Here is a 25,944-nt window from a genome sequence, read left to right as displayed (position 1 = left end):
GCTCCAACATGACAATTTTGATTTTTGTTTTATTAAAGAAGTTGTTAATGATTCTGTCTCTGCAACTAAGAAGGAACTTACGTTTCTTGTTTTTTCATACCTAGTATTTTACAAAGAACCTGAAATACAGTATGTATGATAAATGATTATTCAACTGTTCCTCCTGACCACAAATTACTATGATTTATGTGTCCTATCTTTTAAAAAACTGCTTTATTGAGATATAATTCACATACCATGCAATTTACTCATTTAAAGTGTCTAATTCAAGGCTCTTAGTATATTTAAAGAGTTGTACCACCTTTACCACAATCAATTTCAGAACACTTTCATTACCTGAAAAAGCAACTCCATTTTCCTTAGCCATCATCCCCTAATTAGGAACTACTAATTTACTCTATGTCTCCAGAGTTTACCTATACATTTCATATACATGGAATCACATTAATATGTGTTTTTTTGTGGCTGTTTTCTTTTACTTAGAATGTTTTCAAGATTAATCTATGTCGTAGCAAGAATTTCATTTTTGCTATCATATAATCTTCCACTGTATGGATACACCACATTTTGTTCATTCATCAGTTGATAGACGTGTTGTTTCCACTTTTTCACTATTTCAAATAATAATGTTGTGAACACTCATGTATAAGTTTTCTGTGAACTTACATTTTTTCTTTTGGTTATATACCTAACAGTAGAATTCCTGGGTCTATGGTAACTCACGTTCAATTATTTAAATGTTTACCCATTTGAGGAACTGGAAGTTTTTCAAAGCAGCTGGGCCATTTCGATAACCACGGTGGTAGAAGATTCTAGTTTCTCCACATCCTCAATAACACTTGTTATTTTCTGATGTTTTGATTATAGACAGTTAAGTATGAAGTGGTACCTCACTGTGGTTTTGATGTGCATTTCCTTGATGGCTGAGGTTGTCTATTTGCTTTTCAAATTCATTCCTGAATGCAACAGCAGGGTTATGTCATCAGCATAAAGGAGGATATGGATCATTTCACATTTGTATTAATTTGCTAAGGCTGCTGCAACAAACTGCTGTAACTGGGTAGCTTAAACAACAGAAATATATTGTCTCATAGTTCTAGAGGCTAGAAGTCCAAATTCAAGGTTGCTGGCAGGTTGGTTCCTTATGAGGGGTCTATTCCAGGAGTCTCTCCTTGACTTTTGATGGCAGTCTTCCTGTTTACATGGTGGTCTCCTTGTATAACCTCTATCTCCAAATTTTACCTTTTGTAAGGATATGAGTTATATTGGATTAGAAGCTCATCATACTCCAATAGGACTTCATCTTAACTATTTCTGCAATGACTCTAATTTCAAGCAAGGTTATGTTCTGATGTACTGGGGGTTAGCACGTCAACATAGGAGTTTTACATTGTGTGTGGGGTTACGATTCTACCCATAATAATGTTAAAAAAAAATTATGATTTACAAAAGGTAATATGGAAGGAAAGGACATAGCTGTGTCTTAGATTTCCCTTTAAAATTAGATTTTGCTCTGTCAAAATGCCTTTTCCATGGACCACGATTCCTACTGATACAGCTAGGAACATTTTCCAGTAAAACAAAAGCCTCAGATCTTTACTGTTATCAGATGACTTAGCTCATAAACTGTTCCTCTTCACAGAATTGTAAGGAAGCTAATATAAATGGAGGTTTTCTTAAAGAAATGTTATTCTTAAAAAAGGATATATTCCAATTTATTTATTTTTTGTTTATTTGAGAGAGAGAGAGAGAGAGAGAGAGAGAGAGAGAGAGAGCGCGCGCAAGTGGGGGAGAGGGCCAAAGGAAGAGAGAAAGAATCTTAAGCAGGCTCTACACTCAGCACACAACCAGACATGGGTCTTGATCCCATGATCCTGGGATCATGACCTGAGCCAAAATGGAGAGTCAGAGGCACAACCAACTGAGCCACCCAGGCACGACCAGGAACCTCTACATTTCAGAAGTTTCTGGCAGTACATTGGCTTTCAACTTTTTCACCTATTGTTTTATTTTCATTTGTACCTTGGTGAATGTTAATTTCATCTGAAATACAAATGTCTTTCATACAACACTGTTAAGTTTTGAAGACTAGAAACAAAAATGAAAACGTTTTTAAACAAATATTGAACTTCTTCCAGATGTGAAGCTTAAAATATTTATGAAATAGTCAACTGATAAGGACATCAGAATTGCAGTATCAGTATTCCTTAGATGACCAATACTTTCAACCTTAATATGACTTGACTTAACTGTAAACTTGGGAAATCCTAAAAGTTTATAATGCATCTTAAAAACAACTTTACTAATTAAGACAGAATACTAATTTAGACTAAAAATGTGTAATTATAATATACTCTTAGATTGGTTTATTGACTGAAGAGTAAAGTTAATGTCTTAAAAAACACATACAACATATTTTCCAATGTCTAACTCAGTCCTGTGAAAATGTGAAACGGAATAGTATCTAATTATATTTCTGATATACAGCTTCAATTGTTGCTGAGGAAAAAAATACCAGTACTCCTCATTATATTATTACTTTGTGAAGCATCTATATTTAGGCTTCCAGGTACATGTACAGCACATTTTAACACAGTTAAGTATCATTAAATAATAACGGCATCTGATTTTTTAAAAGTAGTGCTTAAAACAAAGCCCAACAAATCCATGATATAAACAAAAAACACCTCCACCTCAACAAGAAAATGCCACTAAAAAATGGTCAAAGGACTTAAATAGAAATTTCTCCAAAGAAGGTATACAAAAGATAAGCCGTGAAAAGATGCTCACCATCACAAACTAGGGAAATGCAAAGAAAAGCCACAAAGAGATACCACTTCACACCTATTAGGGTATCTACTATTGAAAGATCAGAAAATAACAAGTTTTGTGAGAATGTGGGGAAACTAGAACTCCTGCAAATTGTTAGTAGAAACGTAAGACAGTGCAGGCACTGTGAAAAACAGCAAGGTGAATCCACAAAAACATAAAAACAGAATTATTATATGATCTTGTAATTCCACTTCTGAGTATATACCTAAAAAAACTTGAAAGTGGGTTCTAAAAGAGGTATCTATATACTCATGTTCACTGCAGCACCATTCGTAGTAGCCAAAAGCTGGAAACAACCCAAATGTCCAGCAACAGATGAACAAACACACAAAATGTAATATATACATCAACAGAGTATTACTCAGACTTAAAGAAGGAAATTACCTACAATTTTGTTTTTCTTTTTCAAGACTACTTTGGCTATTCAGTGTCTTTTGTGGTTCTATACAAAATTTAGGATTATTTGAGTTCTGTGAAAAATGCTGTTGGTATTTTGATAGGGATTACATTAAATCAGCAGATTACTTTAGGTAGTATAGATTTTAACAATATTTGTTCTCCTGATCCATGAGCATGTAATATCTATCCATTTCTTTGCATCATCTTCAATTTCTTTCATCAATTCCAGAGTTCATGTTGTATTATAAACCTGTAGTAATCAAAACAGTATGGTATTGGTACAAAACCAGACATATAAATCAATAGAACAGAATGGAAAATTCAGCAATAAGCCCACATTTATATGGTCAGTTAGTCTTTGAAAAAGGAGGAAAGAATAAGCAATGGGAAAAAGTCTCTTCAACAAATGGTGTTGGGGAAACAGGAGAACTACATGCAGAAGAATGAAACTGGACGACTTTCTTATACCATATACAAAAATAAATGCAAAGGGTTAAAGACCTAAATATGAGAGCTGAAACAATTAAAGTCCAAGACAAGCCCAGGTGGTAATTTCTCTGACATTGGCCACAGCAACAATTTTCTAGATATGTATCCTGAGGCAAGGGAGACAAAAGCAAAAATAAAACTGTTGGGGATGCCTGGATGGCTCAGCGGGTTGAGCCTCTGACTTCAATTCAGGTCATGATTTCATGGTTTGTGAGTTCAAGCCCCGTGTCGGGCTCTGTGCTGACAGCTGAGAGCTTGGAGCCTGTTTTGGATTCTGTGTCTCCCTCTCTCTCTCTGTCCCCCCCTGCTCATGCTTTGTCTCTCTTTCAAGAATAAATAAAAAACATTAAAAAATTAAAAAAAATTAAAACAATGAAATTGTGCCATTTGCAGTAACATGGATGGAGCTAGACAGTATAATGCTAAGCAAAATAAATCAGAGAAAGAAAAATACCATATGATTTCACTCATACGTGGAACTTAAGAAACAAATAAAGTTTAAAAAAAGAGAAGACAGACAAACCAAGAAAAAGACTCTTCATGCGACTCTTGATCTTGGCATTGTGAGTTCGAGCCTCATGATGGGTGTAGAGATTACTTAAAAACAGTATCTTTTATTTTTTTTTTTAATTTTTTTTTCAACGTTTTTTATTTGTTTTTGGGACAGAGAGAGACAGAGCATGAACGGGGGAGGGGCAGAGAGAGAGGGAGACACAGAATCGGAAACAGGCTCCAGGCTCCGAGCCATCAGCCCAGAGCCTGACACGGGGCTCGAACTCACGGACCGCGAGATCGTGACCTGGCTGAAGTCGGACGCTTAACCGACTGCGCCACCCAGGCGCCCCAAAAATAGTATCTTTAAAAAAGAAAGAAAGAAAGAAAGAAAGAAAGAAAGAAAGAAAGAAAGAAAGAAAGAAAGAAAGAAAGAAAGAAAGAAAGAAAGAAAGAAAGAAAGAAAAGACTCTTCTCTAGAGAGAACTGATGGTTACCAGAGGGGAGGTGGGGGATGGGTGAAATAGGTGGGGATTAAAGAGTACACTTATCATGATGAGCCTTGAGTAACATATAGAATTGCTGAATCACAATATTGTATACCTACAACCCATAGAACAATGTATGTTAACTATACTCAAATTAAAATAAAAACTTAAAAAAAAAGGAAATTCTGACATGTGGATAAACCTTGAGGATATTAGGCTAAATGAAATAAGCCAGTCACAAAAAGACAAATACTGTTATGATTTCACTCGAGGTACCTACAGCAGTCAAATTCATAGACATAGACATAGAGAGTAGAAGGCTGCCTGCCAGGAGTTGGGGAATGGGGAATTATTGTATAACGGGTATGAGTTTCAATTCTGCAAGATGAAGAGTTCTTGTGTTGGCTGCACTACATGAATACACGTTACTGAACATTACTGAACTACACACTTAAAATTAGATAAGATGGTAAATTTTATGTTACATGTATTTTACTACAATAAAAAACAAAACAAAACCAAAAACCTGCCAACCACTCACAGTTTCAAATATTTCTGTTGCAGGTTTAGGATTGCATACAAACTCATGAAGAGAGCACACATTAAATACACACATACATACACACAAACATACACACACGCCATATTCTAATGAGATAGTGTATTGGTGTATAACTAGAGAGTGTAATTTTACACACACACACTGAACCTTGAACAACACAGGTTAGGGATACTGACCCTTGCACAATTGAAAATCCACACATTAACTTTTAACTCCCTCAAAACTGAACTACTAATAACCTACTGCTGACTGAAAGCATTACCAATGACATAAGCAGTCCATTAACACATATTTTGTACATTATATGTATTATATACTGTATTCTTATAATAAAGTAAACTAGAGAAAAATGTTCTTAATCGTGAGACACCTATAACCAGCAAATAAATGGAATCAGTAATCAAACATCTCCCAACAAGAGTCCTGGGCCAGAAGGCTTCCCAGGGGAATTCTACCAGGCATTTAAACATGAGTTAAATGGCACAAAAACAGACACATAGACCAATGGAATAGAATAGAAACCCCAGAACTAGACCCACAAACGTATGGCCAACTCACCTTTGACAAAGCAGGAAAGAACATCCAATGGAAAAAAGACAGTCTCTTTAACAAATGGTGCTGGGAGAACTGGACAGCAACAGGCAGAAGGTTGAAACTAGACCACTTTCTCACACCATTCACAAAAATAAACTCAAAATGGATAAAGGACCTGAATGTGAGACAGGAAACCATCAAAACCTTAGAGGAGAAAGCAGGAAAAGTCCTCTCTGACCTCAACCGTAGCAATCTCTTACTCGACACATCCCCGAAGTCAAGGGAATTAAAAGCAAAAGTGAATTACTGGGACTTTATGAAGATAAAAAGCTTCTGCACAACAAAGGAAACAACCAACAAAACTAAAAGGCAACCAATGGAATGGGAAAAGATATTTGCAAATGACATATCAGACAAAGGGCTAGTATCCAAAATCTATAAAGAGCTCACCAAACTCCACACCCGAAAAACAAATAACCCAGTGAAGAAATGGGCAGAAAACATGAATAGACACTTCTCTAAAGAAGACATCCGGATGGCCAACAGGCACATGAAAAGATGTTCAGCGTCGCTCCTTATCAGGGAAATACAAATCAAAACCACACTCAGATATCACCTCACGCCAGTCAGAGTGGCCAAAATGAACAAATCAGGAGACTATAGATGCTGGAGAGGATGTGGAGAAACGGGAACCCTCTTGCACTGTTGGTGGGAATGCAAATTGGTGCAGCCGCTCTGGAAAGCAGTGTGGAGGTTCCTCAGAAAATTAAAAACAGACCTACCCTATGACCCAGCAGTAGCACTGCTAGGAATTTATCCAAGGGATACAGGAGTACTGATGCATAGGGGCACTTGTACCCCAATGTTTATAGCAGCACTCTCAACAATAGCCAAATTATGGAAAGAGCCTAAATGTCCATCAACTGATGAATGGATAAAGAAACTGTGGTTTATATACACAATGGAATACTATGTGGCAATGAGAAAAAATGAAATATGGCCTTTTGTAGCAACGTGGATGGAACTGGAGAGTGTGATGCTAAGTGAAATAAGCCATACAGAGAAAGACAGATACCATATGTTTTCACTCTTATGTGGATCCTGAGAAACTTAATAGAAACCCATGGGGGAGGGGAAGGAAAAAAAAAAAAAAGAAAAAGAGGTTAGAGTGGGAGAGAGCCAAAGCATAAGAGACTCTTAAAAACTGAGAACCAACTGAGGGTTTATGGGGGGTGGGAGGGAGGGGAGGGTGGGTGATGGGTATTGAGGAGGGCACCTTTTGGGATGAGCACTGGGTGTTGTATGGAAACCAATTTGACAGTAAATTTCATTTATTAAAAAAAATAAATAAATAAATTACAAAAAAAATAAACATGAGTTAAAGTCTATTTTTCTCAAACTGTTCCAAAAAACAGAAACAGAAGGAAAATTTCCTAACTCATTTGACAAAGCCAGCATTACCTTGATTCCAAAACGAGACAAAGATCCCACCAAAAATGAGAATTATGGGCCAATATCCCTGATGAACACGGATGCAAAAATTGCCAACAAGATACTAGCAAATCAAATCCAACAATACATCAAAAGAATTACTTACCATAATCAAATGGGATTTATTCCTGGGCTGCAGGGCTGGTTCAATATTCGCAAATCAATCAATGTGATACACCACATTAATAAAATAAAGTATAAGAACCATATGATCCCCTCAATAGATGAAGAAAACGCATTTGACAAAATACAGCATCCATTCTTGATAAAAACACTCAACAAAGTAGGGATAGATGGAACACACCTCAACATCACAAAGGCCATATACAGACGACCTGCAGCTCACCTTTAATGGGGAAAAACTAAGAGCCTTTCCCCTACAGTCAGGAGCAAGGCAAGGATGTCCAGTCCTACCATACTATTCAACACAGTACTGAAGTCTTAGCCTCAGCAATCAGACGATAAAAAGAAATGAAAGGCATCCAAATGATCAAGAAAGAGGTCAAACTTTCACTATTTGCCGATGACATGATACTCTATGTAGAAAATCCAAAAGACCACCAAAAAACTGTGAGAGCTAATAAATGAACTGAGCAAAGTCAAAGGATATAAACTCAATGTGCAGAAATCTGTTGCATTTCTATGCACCAATAACAAAGCATCAGGAAATCAAGGTATCCATACTATTTGTAAATGCATAAGAAACAATTAAGATACCTAGGAATAAACCTAACTGAAGAAATAAAACATCTGTACTCTGAAAACCATAGAACACTTATGAAGGAAACTGAAGAGGATACAAAGAAACGGAAAAGCATTCCATGTTCACGGAATTGAAGAGCAAACATTGTTAAATGTCTACACTAGCCAAAACAATCTAGATATTTAATACAATCCCTATCAAAATACCACCAGCATTTTTCACAGAGCTAGAACAATCCTAAAATTTGTATGGAACCACAAAAGACCCTGAATAGCCAAAGCAATCTTGAAAAGAAAAAACAAAACTGGAGGCATCACAATTCCAAATTTTAAGGTATATACAAAGCTGTAGTCATCAAGACAATATGGTACTGTCACAAAAAAGAGACACACAGATGAACAGAACAGAAAACCCAGAAATGGATCAGAAAAACTATATGGTCAACACATCTTTGACAAAGCAGGAAAGATTATTCCCTGGAAAAACGATAGTCTCTTCAACAAATGGTGTTGGGAAAACTGGACACAGACATGCACAAGAATGAATCTGGACCACTTTCTCACCCCATACACAAAAACAAATTCAAAATGGTTGAAAGACCTAATATGAGACAGGAAATGATCAAAATCCTGAAGAACACAGGCAGCAACCTCTCTGACCTTGGCTGGACCAACTTCTTACTAGACATGTCGCCGAAGGCAAGGGAAACAAAAGCAAACATGAAATACTGGGACTTCATCAAGATAAAAAGCTTCTGCACAGCAAAGGAAAAAAAACAAAACTAAAAGGATGCCTATGGAATGGGAGAAGATATTTGCAAACGACCTATCTGTTAAAGGGTTAGTATTCATAATATAGATTTTGGAACTTATCAACCTCAACACCCAAAAAACAAGTAACATAGGTAAGAAATGGGCAGAAGACATGAATAGAAACTTTTCCAAAGACATCCAGAATGCTAATGGACACATGAAAAGATGCTAAACATTTCTCATCATCAGGGAAATACAAACCAAAACCACCTCACACCTGTCAGAGTGGCTAAAATAACACAACTAACAACAGGTGTTGGTGAGGACGCAAAGGGAACTCTCTTGCACTGTTGCTGGGAATGCAAACTGGTACAGCCACTCTGGAGAGAAGTATCAAGTTTCCTCAAAACACTAAAACTAGAACTGCCCTATGATCCAGCAATTGCACTACCAGGTATTTACCCAAAGGATACAAAAATACAGATTCAAAGGGGCGAACACACACCCTGATGTTTATAGTAGCATTATCAACAACAGCCAAACCATGGAGCCCAAATGTCCACTGATTGATAAATGGATAAAGAAGATGTGATTTATAAATGCAATGGAATATTAGTCAACAAAAAGAATGAAATATTGCCATTTGCAATGACATGGATGGAACTAGAATGTATTAAGTGAAATAAAAGAAAACAGATGAAATATGGGAAGGGAGAGAAAAAAAAGAGGGGAAACAAACCATAAGAGACTCTTAATGACAGAGAACAAACTGTGGGTTGGTGGAGGGAGGTGGGTGACAGAAGGGCTAGGTAGGGGATGGGTACTAAGAGGGCACTTGTGATGAGCACTGGGTATTACTGTATTTAAGTGATGAATCACTGAATTCTACTCCTGAAACCAATATTGCACTGTATGTTAACTAAAATTTATATTAAAAAAAAAGAAAGAAAATCATGAGAAAATACATTTACAGTACTATAACGTATTTATTGTAAAAAAAAAAAAAAAAAAAGCAAACTACATATAAGTAAACCCATGCAGTTCAAATCCATGTTGCTTAAGGGTTAACTGGATACATAATTTCATATATATATATCTTACATATTTCATATGGAAAAATAATACATATGAAATAAATTACTTGATTTAAACTTTTTGAAAGGTTGCGATTAATAGATATGGTAATCTTTACCACAGCAGAGATTTCAGCTTTTTTTTTTCTGCTACCACAAACTTTAGAGATATAATATACTCCTTTCAGAAATCTCAAATGGGGAGGAGAAGGTTTAATATAGAAGAGGCTCCCTCCTCATATCTCTTTGAGGGAAAACAACCTTTCTCCTTCCTATTTAAAAATTCTCTAATTCCTAGAATGTAAACAAAATGAACAAATGACAAGGATGAGAATACTGCAAACAGTACAAACACAAGCCAGTAAGCTTCTTTTAAGAATTTTATTTTACTCATTACTGTGTTTCCTAGAAACCCTATCACACTCCCTGGCACATAGTTAAGGATCAACGCATTGTAAAGAAAGAAGAGTAGGCCTGAAGGAGAGGCCATTTCTTCACTTGACAGTCATAGAAGCAAAAAAGAGTATGGGTATTGAGAGAGAAAACTTTTATTTTTTTTTATTTTGGAGAGTGTGTAAGCAGGGAGGGGCAGAGGGAGAGAGAGAGAATCTTTTTTGTTTATTTTGAGAGATGGAGAGCATGAGAAGGGTAGGGTCAGAGAGAGAGGAGAGAAAGAGAATCCCAAGATGGCTCTGTGTTGAGCCTGACCCAGAGCTCAGTTACACAATCCTGGGATCATGACCTGAGCTGAAATCAAGAGGAGGACACTCAACTGACTGAGTCACCCAGGCACCTCTAGACAGATACTTTTAAAGTATCCAGAGCTAATTCAGTGATCCTATATTATAATAAATAGCCTCAATGTCTTGAGTAAAATAGGAAAGAAATTCATTTATGAAAATAAGAGTAAGAGGAGGCAAGGGGGTTTAAAGATACAGAAGAAAACTGTAAATGGAGATCATATTACAAAAGAGATAATTAAAAGTATTACAATCCAAGTCCAAGCAGACATTGATTAAAGAAAAGGGCAAATCTGCTTATTTCTGTATCTTTTTTTACCATCACCCACATATCAGAAAAAGCATAGAAAGGAGACCACATGGGTAATCTAGAAATGAAGGTCAGGACCCTAGCCTCAGTGAAGACAGACAGAAAAATGAGAGTTTACTGTGACACAAAATGGGTGAACACGTGGCTAGCTATCTCTCTGAAATGGTTTCTACAAAAGGTAATTTTAATATGGCTTAATATGGCATACTACAAAGCATTTTTTTTCAGGTTAGTATTTATCCTCAGCAATTATACTACCAGTTTCTTATATGGCAGTGTTCAAAATAAGACACTATTAATTAGTGGTTTTGAAAATCAATTCTCTGAACTAGACAGAAACAGAAGTTCCTCAATCAGCCATGAAGACATGCTTTGGCCTAGAGAGGAAGGAAACATGAGAATATCAGGAAGGATAAGCACAGTTCTGTGTTCATGGCCAAATCAACCTAACACAGTATTAGGACTGGAATATGGCATTAACTGGAGTATAGGTACTAGGCTAATTTATAGGACATGAGTCATCAGTTCATTTAACAAAGGGTATCTACCAGCTATCAGATTGTAATCATTTCTTATCAAAGTTGCACTTAAACCCAGGGAGAGAAATTTTACTCAAGTCAAGGTTTTGACAAAATTTTACCTTGAAGTACAATCTGTCTGAATTTAGGAAAAAGAAGTTTCTTTTTCTAAATCTGTTACTAAAATCTCCTACAGCAGTGAGGCTTAGCTCTACTTTTCCCTGAAATCAATACCAGATATCTAACTATATTTAAATACACATCAATTAAATATGGTGGTATACAAGGTATAATTATCAAGCTGACAAAGCCCTTCACCTCAGGTAATTTTTAAACGGAGCAGTGCTTCTTTGGGTGTAGGTGGAAGGCAGGTAGTAATGGAGAGGAAGTTATGTGCATGTTGAACTACATATAACACAAGATTCAGAGTAATAAAAGTTAAAAATAACACATACATAGTGTCTCAAAAGAACATATGGGAGAGAACACTTCTGGTTTATGTTTCAAAATGAAACTTGAATTTAACAACAGGTTCTTGAAACATGTGTCATACGTAATAAGGGAGAAAGGAATAGTAAATGGTTATTCCTGTTTGAAGAAATATTATAAGCAAAGACTTGGAAGTGAGAAACTTGATGAAAATTTTAGGGAACACTCAGTTGTTTGAGTAGGGTTAATCCTGTGTGTTAAGAAATGGTGAGGTAGGGGCGCCTGGGTGGCTCAGTCGGTTAAGTGTCCGACTTCGGCTCAGGTCATGATCTCACAATCCGTGAGTTCGAGCCCCGCGTCGGGCTCTGTGCTGACAGCTCAGAGCCTGGAGCCCATTTCAGATTCTGTGTCTCCCTCTCTCTCTGCCCCTCCCCTGTTCATGCTCTGTCTCTCTCTGTCTCAAAAATAAATAAACGTTAAAAAAAAAAAATTAAAAAAGAAAAGAAATGGTGAGGTAAAATAGGAAAAGCTTTATCCATTTCATCTTTAAAGGTTCTTTTTGGCACACACAGGGGATTAAACATGTAGGAGATTAAATGAAATTTTATTATTCCTGTGCTCATCAGTGTTTGTGGCATCCCCTGTTATTGTTGCTTATCTATTTTCTTATCGTTCTATCAATTATTAAGTACATATATAATTTGAAACTGCTATGTTTTCCTTTTGAACTGAGCTTTCTACCTTCATCAAGTCTTGGTTTTTATATCCAGTAATACTTTTTTTGCTTTAGAATGTATTATGAATAAAGTTACATCAGTGAAAAACAAAAAGCAAATGGTGAGGTAAAAATTAAGGCAGAATGTTGTTCCACTGTACCCTGTATGTACCTTAACACACCTTTTAAAAAAACAAAAAACAAAAAACAAATTATCAAGTGGATTTGTAATTACTTATATAGAGTGCCTCTCTTACGAGGATGAGCTCCTCCAGGGCAAGAGTCCAAATCACTGATTTTTGTATTCTCAAAGCCAAGGCTCAGCACATGCCAGGTATTCACTAAATGTTTTTTTTTTTTTTTCAAGTAATTGCTGACTGAACAAATGAATGAACAGTATAGTAGGATGAGATCAGAGAGTCTTAAATGCTTATTATTTTATTCAGTAGGAGATTAAATGAAAATAATTTATGCAATGTCACATTTAAGGGACAGTTAATTCCTAGGAAATAAAAAAATTAAACAAAATTAATTAGAAAATTAAAACAAAAAACTAATCTAAAAGCTCTAAAAGTGTTAAAAGTATACATAATCCAACATGGGCTGAATGAAAATGTATTATTAAATTCTCACAACCTATTAAAAGTAGGGTATTTCCACGACTTAAGGTTATGAATTTGGCTTTAAGATATAAACAGCTGAACTGCTTTGTGTACTTCTTCATATTTTGAACAGTTTTCATCTGTATATTTGAAGTTAAGAAATTAACAAATGACAACATGAAAAGTATTCTCGGGACCTTCTCATTTCCCCCTCAAGTCTACATTCATAACCTCTGGGGATCCTTTATGACATTCCAGAAAAAAAAAAAAGATAATTTTCTTAAGCTGAACTTGCTTTGCTTCTCTAAATATATATTTTAAAAGAGAGGTCAAGAAAATAACAAGACATGAGGTGCCTGGGTGGCTCAGTCAGTTGAGCATTTGACTCTTGATTCTGGCTTAGGTCATGATCTCATGGTTCGCGGGATCCATCCCTGTGTTGGGCTGTGTGCTGACAGTGCAGAGCCTGCCTGGGATTCTCTCTCCCTCTCTCTCTGTGTCCCTCTCCTGTACTTGCTCTCCCTCTCTCAAAATAAATAAACATTAAAAAAGAAAAGAATGAGACAATATAATCTTAAATCTTCACATACGAGAAGGGCCCAATATCTTTGAATCTTTCAGGACTCCATATGTTGCCTAAAATTCACATTCTTGAATTCTCAATTCTTAAAAATTCCTATTTTCTGAATTAAGCCATAACCTAATACTACATGAGTAATTATAATTTTTCTCTCCCTCTCTTCCAGATATTATTACTTTATAAGATATTTGATAGTACAAAAAAAAGTGACAAGTTGACTATAGAAAACAAATTAAAAATCAACTTCCTGATAACCACAACTGAAGTATTAAATGCATCAAAAAACAGTAAGACAATGAAATCTGAAATCAACTATCTTGCCCAAAAAAACGTTCAGTAGTTTGCCTTAAGAGGACACAACTTAAAATCCTTTAGTTTCAGATCTTTGCCGAAACTTAACTTTCCACTTTTATTTCTCCTCAGTCATCCTCAACTGCATCCAAGCCAGAACACTCACCTTTCATTACCTATACTCACTGGTTCTCTTTTATTATTTTTTTAATGTTTATTCATTTTTGAGAGAGAGACAGAGTGCAAGCAGGGGAAGGGTCGAGAGCGGGAGACAAAGAATCCGAAGCAGATCCAGGCTCTGAACCGTCAGCACAGAGCCCAATGTAGGACTCGAACTCATGGACCGTGAGATCATGACCTGAGCCAAAGTCTGACACTTAATTGACTGAGCCATCCAGGTGCTCCCTGGTTCTCTTTCTTTAGAATGCTCTTTCATCCATGTCTGCCTAATGAATCAAATCTGTTCTCTAAGGTCTAGCTCAAACTCCAATGGACCCTTTCTTACGTTGTCTTTATCTGTTACATGATCTACTTTCTTCCTCACAACTTTTCCTAACTTCTTCAGTCCAGCCATTTCTTATTCTTTTGAACTTCTCAAGCATTTATTATTCAGTCCTTCATTTGGCACATTACTATTTGCTCTCATTCTCTCAGATAAATATGTACAGATAAAAAGTAACTAGTTTTGGAGACAAGAGTAGTTACTCCATAACTATGGACAAGTCTTAATAATCCCTTGTAAAACATCTTACTATGAATAATTCATGAGTTTCCCCAAGTTAAATTAACAAGCTGTTTTATTTCTCCACTGTTATTGTATGCTTAGAAGACAAATTATAATGGCAGACTTGCCACAGTATCAATTAAAAAAATACCCAGCATCTCTTCCAAATATATATTTTGAATACATGCAGTTTACCGTACATGCATTATACCTCAATAAAGCTAAAAAAAAAAAAAATAGTAAGGCCTTTGCTCTCCATCCAAAGAATTTTTGGATGAAATATTATGGTGTGAATAATTATACTGAAGACTGTATTGCTTGATAGTATGGCTCATACAAGAGTTGGCTTGAGTTTCTGGCTAATGGAAATACCATGAGGCTACAGTTATGTTGGGATACACATAAATTGCTAACTTTCCAGCCATTTCTTAACTAATTTCTTAATTATGTACCATTGGTGGTAAAAGGTGATCAAATCACCCTCTACAAATAATTAGTGCACATTCTTTATACTGAGTCAGATATGTTGCTTTCATCTTAAAGGCAGTCACATAATTAGCAAATTAAAAAATTTTAAAACTTGAATGGGCATCTCTGATACTGGTATAAAAGTACATTTCTCAGGATGCCTGGGGTGGCTCAGTAGGTTATGCATCCGACTTGGGCTAGGCTCAGGTCATGACATTACAGTTCGCGGGTTTGAGCCCTGCATTGGGCTCTGTGGTGACAGCTCAGAGCCTGAAGCCTGCTTTGGATTCTGTCCCCCTCTCCCTCTGCCCCTCCCTGGCTTGCACTCTGTCTCTCTCTCAAAAATAAACAAACATTAAAAAAATTTTTTTAAATACAGAATTCTTACAAATGCCTGACTTAAAAATATTCTCAAATCCCCCTGACCCCAAATAAATAAGAACTAATGGTATCACATTCTATCCTTCTTCTGTAACATAGCCTTGGAATCTGAAAGTACTTCTTCCACCCCCACCCCCTACCCTGCCATTAGTTCTTGCTCCTAGTTCTCAAGTATGAAGAACATGTAAGAACATGTTCATGAGTTTCTCCTGTCATCAAACTCAAAGGGAAGCTCAGTTTTGCTCACTGCCCTCCATCCTGAGACCACCCAACTTCCAGAAACTTATTTCACTTTGCTATCCCATATTCCCTTGCTCCTAAGAACCTAACATGCATGTTATAAAATACTCCTCTATCATTACTTTAAGGAGAAGGATGGTGTTAGCCTATCAAAAGAAATTATTCCTCTCCTATTTTAACTGGCAACTCACTGTCCCATTAAAACAATGATAATGGGTTCTGGGTTACAGAGAAACACCAGCATTCTGCTAGGATAACATAAATGTGCTTGACCTTGAAATTGTTAAAAACGTATTTCCAGGCCTTTTTCTTGGAGATTCTGATCTAGCAGATAGCAAGTGTGTATTTAAATACTCTAGGTTAATTGTCAGTAGCATAGCCATGTAATTTATTGTCCAAAGCAGGGCACTTCAGAGTGAAAGAGGCTACTTTTATAAGTATGCCAGAACAACAGGCATCAACAGGGACTGTCCCAGGCAAACTGGTGACTATCCTATTTATCAGGTAAGTTTGGAAAACACTGATGAATTAGTCTCTCTCCAATTCTCCAATATAACATACGTAATGTGTTCAAACATACAATGGCATTTTATGTGACAAATAGAGCCTAAATACTGAGTAATTATAGAGTTCATAAAAGGTATACAAACATCTAGATACCAAGGTCTACATAAAATCAACAGGAGCCAATAATAAATACATGAAAAGATGTTCACCATCTTTAATCATTAGAGACATGCAGATCAAAACCACAAGATATTACTACACAACCACTAAAATGGTTATAATCAAAGACAGACAATGACAAGCACTGGGGAGTATGTGGAGAGACTGTAACCCCCCTCATATTGCTACCAGGAATGCAAAATGGTGCAGCTACCTCAGAAAATAGTTTATCAGCTCCTCAAATGGTTAAACACAGAGTCATGATATGACCCAGCAATTCCATTCCTGGGTATATACCCAAGAGAAACGAAAACATACATCCACACAAAAACTTGTTTGCTTATAATTACAGGAGTGTTATTCACAATTGCCAAGAAGTAGAAATAACTCCAATGCCCCTCAGTTGAGGGATAAAAAAAATGTGGTCCATACAGTGGCATATTATTCAGCCACAAAAAAGAATGAAGAACTGATTCATGCTACAACGTGGATGATCCTTTAAAAACTATGCTTAACGGGGCGCCTGGGTGGCGCAGTCGGTTAAGCGTCCGACTTCAGCCAGGTCACGATCTCGCAGTCCATGGGTTCGAGCCCCGCGTTGGGCTCTGGGCTGATGGCTCAGAGCCTGGAGCCTGTTTCCGATTCTGTGTCTCCCTCTCTCTCTGCCCCTCCTCGATTCATGCTCTGTCTCTCTCTGTCCCAAAAATAAATAAAAAACGTTGAAAAAAAAATTAAAAAAAAAAAAACAAAACTATGCTTAAAAGAAAGTCACAAAAAGTGACATACTGTACGATGCAAATCTACAAAGACTGAATGTAGGTTAATGGTTTTCTAGGTCTGGGGGAGGAAGAAAGGACCACGGAGCATGACTGTTAAAAAAACAAAAACAAAAACAAAAAACCCCCATATTCACTAAATAGGCTTCATGTCCAGCATGGAGCCCAATATGGGGCTTGAACTCATGACCCTGAGATCAAGACCTGAGCTGGATCAAGTGTTGAACACTTAACCGACTGAGACACTCAGGTGCCCCTCTTTTTGAAGTGATGTTCATGTTCTACAATAAGATTATGGTGGTGACTGCATAATTTTGTGAATATACTAAAACCCAACGAACTGTAAACTTTACATGGGTGAATTTTATGGTATGTCTGTTATATCTCAATTAGGCTGTATAAAAATATCAGTAGGAAAAAACCCAAGACTGGCCAATAAATTTCAACATGGTTTATATATCAGATTATATAGAAACAAACAAAAACACCCATGCCACATCTTGAAATCTTATGGAAATTTTTAACAGTGCTTGATAGACAGCATCTGACCTACTCATACTCAAATGCAATTCATGAAAACCAAGTCCAACTCCTTAGTACCTTTAGGATCTTAATACACCTGAGTTGTATTCTGGTGCTCCTCAATCCCCAATATCTGCAACACTGCACATCTCAATTTCTGCCTACTCCCTTCTTTCATGGCAATAATTTATAAACATTCTTGTGAACCTGTATTGTTGAAAACTTATGTAAATCACTGGTGTTTGCTTTCGCCAGAACACATTTATTGAGATCTTGAATTGGATAAATCTTACCTTCCAAAAAAAAAGTAATCAAATTCTGTAATTCATTTCGGTGTGAAATATACTGAATTTCCTCCAGGTTGGATAAACTTTAGTCAGAAAGACCATTCCAGATATAAAGAAAAATATTCCAGATAACCAGGAAAACTATTCATGGAATAGATGTCAAGCACTTTTTTTTCCCATTATTTAAAAATAAAAAATGGAAGTTTTTATTGAGTTCTAAATTACTACTCCACGTTTTCCTTCTTACTGGAAAAGCTCTTCATCAACCATTCATAATTTGACCAAATTTTTTTTTTTTAAAAGCTATTTTGTAAATGTGTCACAGACACAGGTGACAACCCTACTTTTTTGTAGAGGGCCTTAATCTGAATAAAGTGATGAGTTTTTCAGTAAATCTGAGCTGTTTTCTGGTAATTTTACAAAAATGAAAACCAGCCCCCTGCTGCCCATGGGAAATGGGTCAGAGAGAGAGATGCTGTTTCAGTTTACCCATGATTTCATCCATCTTGTCACCTGGAATCAACATCACAGTTTGCAAGGGCTTCATTGGGACGTCGTCAAAGGACCACCTGCCTCCCAGACAGGTGTCACTCTCTTCCTGCACGGAGTAGTTGAACTTCAAGATTGCCTTCTCATAGAAAATTTCTTCCTCTGCACTTGTGAACATTAACTCATCTTTTTCTTGGCAGCTCCATTTCTTTTTGGGATTGTTTTTTCCAGCTTCCACAAACGTCTTGCTAATCAGAAGGTAGAAGGAACACTCTCCACACAGCTTGTTCATTCTGTGTGCCTCTGCCAGTTCTTTCTGGAGCTGCTGGTGCATGGGCAGCGCGATCTGAGGAGGAACGTTAATGAACCTCTCGGTGAGGAGAAAGCCCACAGGTTAGGAGGCGTCGTTGAAAAGCGCGTCCAGCTGTTCAACTGAGATCTTTCCACAGCTCTTCTCACAGGAGCTCAGGATCAACTCTTTAATTTGTTCAGCACACTGCATACCCTTTCTTTCAGTTAAATTTAAAAGACTTATGAATCCAAAAATCTCATCTTCATCCACATCATCATCACTGTCTTCTGAAACATCTGTTTGCTTAATCACACTCCCGATGTGGTTTTGTTGAATTAAGAAATCAGTTAGTTCTGCAATGTTCACAGGAGCCTTCAGGAAAAGCTGCTGCAGTTAACTTCTTAATTCTGACATAATCATTATCTGAGATGGAATACGCTTCAAATTCAACATTCACTTCCTCGTCGACGCTCTCGTCGTCTTCATCCTCTTCTTCGTCACTGTCTTTATCATCTTCGTCCTCATCCTCCACTTCATCTTCCTCTTCTTCCTCATCTCATGGGACTGGAACACCTGGAACCTGTGGAGCCCCACTACCCAAGGCATGCCACTTGGGCTTGGACGCCATACAAGCCTCTGTCAAGCACTTTTAACAACAAACTAGCAATTAATTTTAAAATGTTCTACTTCACAAAATGTACTACATTAAAAAAATACATCCTGGTTTACAAAATAAGACATTATGTTTTTTTCTGTAACAACTTCCCTAAAAGCCACTTTTAGAACCCTGAGATCAGGAACCCTGAGATCATGACCTGAGCCCAAATCAGGAGTCGGAAGCTTAACCGACTTAGCCACCCAGGCATCCTCCCTAAAAGCCACTCTTAATACACAACCTAAATAAACAGTTTATCTTTGTCATGAAAAAAACACCAGACCAACAAGCAAATGTCATTCTATAGTCTCTCAGTGACTTTACGTGGAATTTAAATTTTGGATTAGATCAAGTCAGTGAGTTAAAAAGAATGTACTATGCTTTCCATACTATTACAATGCATATTTTCTCACCAGTAGACACACACAAACTCTTGCACAGTAGACATAAAACAAACTCTTTACTAAATAAACTGAAATTATTTTTCAGTTATATCATAGGCAATGTATGCTGACTTTTCAATTTCTTAATTAGCTCACTGAGTGGTGTAGGCTCATTTATAACTTGGTCATAAACACTAGCATTTGAATCAGGAGGGAAGGAAGGTCTTCTAAGTACATAAGTAGTTTCGAGCAAATAACATTAGAAAGTCTAGAAGAATAAAGTACTGAGTCTGTAGTAAGCATGATAAGCAATCTATCTTGAAATATTCCCCAATAAACTTGCCTCCATTAAGTTCTGGGGCCAAAAAAAAGGGGTACATTAATTGATCTGATTAATTCCTTTATACTTGGTATAGTACAAAGTTGGACTTGTAGTTTAGAGATGATTCTTGAAGTCCTGGCCAGGCCGTTAACTTAGTATCTTTGAAGCACAGGATGTCAGATGAAAAGCTGTGAGAGAAATGAGATCAAGACAAGAATGCCTGTATTCTTTATAACAAGACTTTATGATAGGATATGTAAAAGCAATTCAGTTAATGTTACCTGACCACCAACTTTCACTTGGTTCTGTATTTTGCATTTAGAAGGTGTAAACCCCACGTTATCCTTGGAAATGCATATATTGATATATTTCATTAAAAACCACCAAGTGAGACTCTTCTTTTTCTTTTCAAAAAATTTTATTTTTAAGTAATTTCTACATCGAATGTGGGGCTTGAACTTAAAACCCCAAGATTAAGAGTGGCATGCTCTACTGACTGAGCCAGCCGGGCATCCCTGACTCCTTTTTCATAGCTCATTCTTTAAGCTGCCCTATCTTTAAGCTAATTTGTTCAATGATGAGAGGAAAGGAGAGAGCAAGTAGGAAGTAGAGAAAGCAAGAAAAGGAAATGGAAGCTGCAGCCATTTAGAATATGGAAATTTTGACTCAAATGGATTTCTACTCAAGAAGTCATGAGCTTCTTGAAGGCAGAGGTATGTCTTTAAGGACAGAAGCAATTTAATTAGTAGCCATTTCTGTGATCTTAGTGGAACTTGTTTGTTTCACAAACAAGAACATCAATTATCCCTTATCTTAGTACCAGCATTTCTGTAAGCATTTTCACAAATGCCACATAAACCAAGAGAAAACAACATGAGGAAAGATGAATAATTTCCTTTCTAAAATTAAAGTACAGGTGTTAGATGCTAATAGAGTCCAAGTGGATATGAACTGTATTTAACATTTAAATCAATCCTCTTAAACTGTCGCCTATCTTATTGCTGGACTTTCCATTTCAGTAGTTAGGTAGACTCAACTGAAAAGTTGTGTAGCAGCTGCAGGTAGCTTTCAGAAAAGCCATCAAGCAATTTTCATGTGCCACAAACACAGCTTAAAAACTAGACTACAAAAGACACTTTACACTGTTTAAATTTTAAATTTCAGAATCAGCATTCATTAGGTATAAAATTAACACTCACAAAAAGCCATGGAATGTATACACTGGACCTTATACCAGGTTAACCCTTTCGTGTAATGTAATATGGCAACCAGAAAATTTCATTATTTACCTTAGAAATTTAATAAAACTTTAGAGTTGGAAAAGGCCTTCTAGATCATGAATTTAAGAGTTTAAACTTGGGTCTTTAAAATTCCAAAACAATTACAAGTAGAAGCAACATTCTTTGTTTAAAAATAAACAAAACACACAGTACTCTTGCATAATAGACACAAAACACAACATAAAACGTCATGTCTCTCTGGATTAAAGAATGATTCATATGAAAGATAATGTCAAACTAATATATTCTTAAAAAATGACTACCTCTAAAATCAGTGCATATGTTGAAATGCTAACTTCTAGGAAAAACCTACACTTAATTACATCTAATTAACATAAATACCCAATTACCTAAAGTCAGTCAATGGACTAGGAAACACAGGTTAATCTTAAAATTTCAATAAGAATATTCAAAACTTTAAAAAAGGGGAATGATTTTATGGTTGGGTCAGCACAGCATGTGACTCTTGATCTCAGGGTTGTGAGTTTAAGCCCCATGTTGGGTACAGAGATTATTTTTTACAAAACGGAGATGATTTTAAATAATCTTCCTACCTGCTCTTTGTATTACTAAGAATAGCAAGAAATGAAAAAGTTTGACAGTATTCTCAGCTAAATTGTGACTTAATATTATACTGACAAAAATTCAAGAACTAGGAAAAAATGGAATAAAGAAATAAATGAATGGATTTTTGTGCTATAATATTCCACGTTAGTAGGTGTTCCTAATTTGAAGATTTAAAACTTCTTGGGGCGCTTGGGTGGTTCAGTCAAGCATCTGAGTCATGATCTTGGCTCTGGTCATGATCTCATGGTTTGTGAGACTGAGCCTTGAGTCAGGCTCCATGTTGATAGTGCAGAGCCTGCTTGGGATTCTCTCTCTTCATCCTTTGCTTGCTCTCACTCTCTCTCTAAATAAATAAATAAACTTTAAAACAAAAAACAAAGCAAAACAAAACTTATTCTCAAATACTCTCATGAGTCAAAGAGCTTTATTTATAAAAGCTAAAAACCAGGAACAGCACAGGGGTGGCAATCAGTAGAAGAGAAAAACGAATTGTATATTTATGCAATAAAATTCTATTCTATAGTAAAAACGGAAACATTCACACATGTAACAACGTAGATAAATGTGAAAAACATGTTGAGTTAAAGAAGACTTACACAAAAGAGTACATATTGTATGAATTCATTTATATAAGGCCCAGCACTAGAAAACATATGATGAAAAAGAATCAAAACTTTTGGTTGTTGTTTATTGGCATGATGGTAATGTTCTATACCTTGACAGGCACCTGGGTCTATGTATACAATTTATTGAAATTTCACTAAATGGTTAAGTTCTTGATTTATGCATTTCTATGTGTATATTTACCCATAAAAAAAAATCAAATACTGACTGAACTCTAGTTAATTACATGAATGCCAAAGTGTTCAGGAGTGAAGTGATCCCTGAAATTTATTTTGAAATGTGTCAAAAAAAAAAATGAGATGGATTGGGGTACCTGGGTGGCTCAGTCAGTTAAGTGTCTGGCTCTTGATTTCGGATCAGGTCATGATCTTACAGTTTGTGAGATTGAGTCCTGTGCTGGGCTCCAGGCTCACAACACAGAGTCTGCTTGGGATTCTCTCTCTCTCCCTCAAAAATAAATAAATAAACATTAAAAAAAATGAGATGAGGGGGGCATAAGTGGCTCACTCTTGGTTTTGGCTCAGGTCACAATCTCTCAGTTCGTGGGTTCGAGCCCTGTACTGGGCTCTGTGCTAACAGTGTGGAGCTTGCTTGGGATTCTCTCTCCCTCACTCCGTCTCTGCCCCCTCCAGCTTCTGCTTTCTGTCTCTCTCAAAAATAAACTGAAAAAAATGAAATGGATTGACAGATACATGATCAAACAAACAGTACAAAATGTTAGTAACTGCTGAAATGAGTCCTCTATCAAACTTTATGTTTGGAAAATTTCAGCAGTAGATCTCTACAAGCAACCCAGATACTAGAAGACAAATTTAAGTACAAGGTTAAAATGATTTTGAATTTAGCATTCTAAAACATCATTCAGGTATGATGGCAGAATAAAGACTTCAGGCATGTAAAGTCTGAAAAGGTTTACTTCTCAAGCAAACTTTTTAAGGAAAATACCTCAGGCTATTATCTAGCAAAATGAGTATTTTAAAAACCAAGAAAGGGGAAGGATCCATAGAATCCAGCAAACAGTTGATTCAGCCTTGGTGGGCAGAAGGGAAGTCCCAGGATGAGGGCAGGACACAAGAATCAAAGAGAAAATCTCTGAGGTAAAGAAGTATCCATGATGGGAATGCAAGCTGGTACGGCCACTCTGGAAAACAGTATGGAGGTTCCTCAAAAAACTAAAAATAGAACTACCTTACAACCCAGCAATTGCACTACTAGGCATTTATCCAAGGGATACAGGTGTGCTGTTTCGAAGGGACACATGCACCCCCATGTTTATAGCAGCACTATCAACAATAGCTTAAAGACTCATAAATATGGAGAACAAACTGAGGGTTTACTGGAGGGGTTCTGGGAGGGGGGGATGGGCTAAATGGGTAAGGGGCACTAAGGAATCTACTCCTGAAATCACTGTTGCACTATATGCTAACTAATTTGGATGTAAATTAAAAAAAATAAAAAATTAAATTAAAAAAAAAAAAGAAAGAAGTATCCATGAAATAGAAACTGAATAACTTTGAGGGTATGGTGATGGTACACTATTGCTTGCCAATCAGAAAAAAAGGCTGTTAGAAACTCCAGAATTAAAAAGTTACAGAAAACCCATGCTTCCAACGTGTAACAAAACAATTTGACATGATATTGATAAATTGATGGAAGCATGAAAAAGAATCCATTTGACGCTAAGAACATTCTAGCTCAAGAGACTCATGAATCCTGATAATAAGACAGCAGATAAGGGAATGATAATCAACTACTGATCCACTGTACTGTTTGATTTTTATATGTAATGCACTGTTTTAAAAAAGCTTTTAAAAGTGCAAACTTTCCAAAAAGTTCATTTTAGAAATGTAGTAAGTTTTACACTGGTTCAGTTTTCATCTCAGTCAAAAAGAAAAGTTTACCATCTGTTGATGTATTGAATAATAAATATTTTTGATTTCAAAAGACACACAAGGTGGCAAAATTATCCAAATTAAAAAAATAAACAACCTGAGCACATTTCTGAAATCAGCTTATCAAAATGATCTAAAAATAGCTTTTAAAACTATCCTTCAAGACATTTCTTTCCTATGATTGTACCACCTTATAAAAGATAAAAACCTAAAACCACAAAGATACCATTATGGTCTAGCTGCCTGGTTCTGTGACAAGATCTAATTTGCTTTGAGGATTAGATCGAGTTTCTCACCAGCAATAATATGGAATACAACCTGGTAAGCCTAAGGTGGTGCTGAACAGCCAGGGGGAGTAAAATTGGGAGACACATACCTACTGAGGGCATCTATAGGGTTACTCTTCCTACCCCTTTTCCCTCTTTTTAGGACAACTGGGCCAAGCAAGTGGGTCTTAGGCCTGGTCAGGTAAAGTCTCCCATCCCTACCCATACCTTATTTTCTACTCTCTGGGGGCAAGGATGGAGAAGGAGAGCCTATAGATGACACTGATATTGATGTACATTTATGATAACATTTCAATTATGCTCTCCTCCTCCAACTGGATCTTCTCTCCTTTGACTATACCCTCCTCTACATCAAATACTATATACGTATATACACATATACACACATACATACACGTATATACACACAAACATAAACATACACAGCTATACAGATATGTACATATCTGTATATATTCACATTTATAGCTATATACCTGAAAACCTGGAAACAAAGAAATAAGAGACAAGAAACAAGAAGTCCCTTAGGAATGCACTCCTGTCACCAGAGTAGTTCAAGCAAAGGCTCAATGACTTTTGCTTGATTGCTGTCCTGTCAGATCCTTATAATAGCTGGCTGGAAAGGCCCAAGCCAGGTATCTCCCCTTGTCCTCATTTCAACTCACTGGAAGAAGAAATGAAAAGTAGATAACTTTAGGACAAGCTGCCACTGGACTGATTTTGAGAACTACTGCGGTTGGACCAGAAATTCTCACATTTCAACACAAAGATTTACCTACCACTCTATATTAATGCATCTTTTGGTTTAGTATTGAAAAAACAAGAAATCCTTTTGGTTTAGCATTAAAAAGACAAGTGAAGATTAAAGATTTAGGTTTAGACTTTGCTAATGTCCTTTAAAATCCAGTACATTTGGAATTAACAGGCTCTACAGTGGAAATGATTCATTTGGCTAAAAATATGCATAGCCTACAGTCCCAGAGCCACACCTCAAAGTGTTCTTAATGTACTTATTCCTTTAAATGCTGTCTTCGGGAGGACACTGGACATCAGTAAACAAGTATAATTTCCATTTCCATCTCCTCCATT

General features: G+C 36.5%; 1 protein-coding gene and 1 pseudogene across 12 annotated transcripts in view; both read right to left on the bottom strand.

Moving 5' to 3' along the window:
• Window positions 1-25,944, bottom strand: part of R3HDM1 (R3H domain containing 1) — a 203,008-nt gene that overhangs the window by 169,092 nt on the left and 7,972 nt on the right. The window lies entirely within an intron of this gene.
• LOC106969454 (BRCA2 and CDKN1A-interacting protein-like) lies at window positions 17,233-19,620 on the bottom strand (annotated as a pseudogene).

This window comes from Acinonyx jubatus, chromosome C1 (genome assembly GCF_027475565.1).
Source record: "Acinonyx jubatus isolate Ajub_Pintada_27869175 chromosome C1, VMU_Ajub_asm_v1.0, whole genome shotgun sequence".
In the NCBI taxonomy this organism is placed as follows: domain Eukaryota; kingdom Metazoa; phylum Chordata; class Mammalia; order Carnivora; family Felidae; genus Acinonyx; species Acinonyx jubatus.
The sequence above is the reverse complement of the archived record's forward strand: the minus strand, read 5'-3'. Positions and strand labels throughout refer to the sequence as shown.